The sequence below is a fragment of the Capra hircus genome, chromosome 14 (genome assembly GCF_001704415.2).
Source record: "Capra hircus breed San Clemente chromosome 14, ASM170441v1, whole genome shotgun sequence".
Taxonomy (NCBI): domain Eukaryota; kingdom Metazoa; phylum Chordata; class Mammalia; order Artiodactyla; family Bovidae; genus Capra; species Capra hircus.
The window spans coordinates 35,299,046-35,300,418 of record NC_030821.1 but is presented as its reverse complement, the minus strand read 5'-3'; positions in this window follow the sequence as shown (position 1 = coordinate 35,300,418).

The window sequence follows — 1,373 nt, the reverse complement described above, 5'->3', positions numbered from 1 at the left end:
TATTTGCAAACGCTGAAAAATCCCACAGGTACCTAAGGGTATACACTAAAAAGTAAGCATCTTCTTTACCCTCATCCTCAACCACCCAGGTCCCTCCCTAGAGGAATTTGGTACCCTCTAGAGATTGCATCGGAGAAGCTAATGGCACCCTACTCCAGTACTCTTGCCTGGAAAATGCCATGGACATAGGAGCCTGGTGGGCTGCAGTCCATGGGGTCACTCAGAGTCAGACATGACTGAGCGACTTCACTTTCACTTTTCACTTTCATGCACTGGAGAAGGAAATGGCAACCTACTCCAGTGTTCTTGCCTGGAGAATCCCAGGGACAGGGGAGCCTGGTGGGCTGCTGTTTATGGGGTCACACAGAGTCGGACACGACTGAAGTGACTTAGCAGCAGCAGAGATTCCATATATTACCAAGTCAAATAGTATTTATTGAGTCAGAACCAAGGCCAGGGGGTAGGAGCTACTGGATCAGGCTGGAAAAAGTCCTTCCTGAGGAAAATCTGACTCTCTCTTGAGGATGCACTATTTATAATCTGAGAGTCCAGCTGCTTGTAGGGAGACCTATAAAGGACTTATTACTGTAGACCAACTACCAAGCTACAAAAGAATTTGTCATTTAAACTCTTAAGAATTCACTGTTTCCAAAATTTGCTTAAGGTTACTTTAGGGTATACTTGAAAAATCAGATAGGGGATTGCTTCGTGGCCTAAAGCAGGTAGCAAATAAACACACAGTTGGCATTTCAACAAAATTTTCTCTCCTTTTAGAGACAGAACATGCCAAGTAAGAACCATGATAAAAGAAATCTTAATTTTCATCTACTTACAGCAATAGATAAGCTAACTGTTCTTTCATTCTAACTTTCAGTTCAGTTCAGTTCAGTCACTCAGTTGTGTCTGACTCTTTGCGACCCCATGGACTGTAGCACACCAGGCTTCCCTGTCCATCACCAACTCCCAGAGTTTACTCAAACTCATGTCTATTGAGTCAGTGATGCCATCCAACCATCTCATCTTCTGTCATCCCCTTCTCCTCCTGCCTTCAATCTTTCCCAGCATCAGGGTCTTTTCAAATGCATCAGCTCTTCGCATCAGGTGGCCAAAGTACTGGAGTTTCAGCTTCAACGGCAGTCCTTCCAATGAATATTCAGGACTGATTTCCTTTAGGATTGACTGGTTGGATCTCCTTGCCAGTCCAAGGGACTTTATTGGGACTCAAAGTATAATTTTTAAATTGAGCTCAAATGGTAACTTTAATGTTTAATTTGTACCACAGATGGACTGAACTTGATATTTTCATCTGTAAGAATGTTTAAACCTTTACTTTTCTCCTAAACAGGTAATGAAATGAACAAAACAATCAGTGA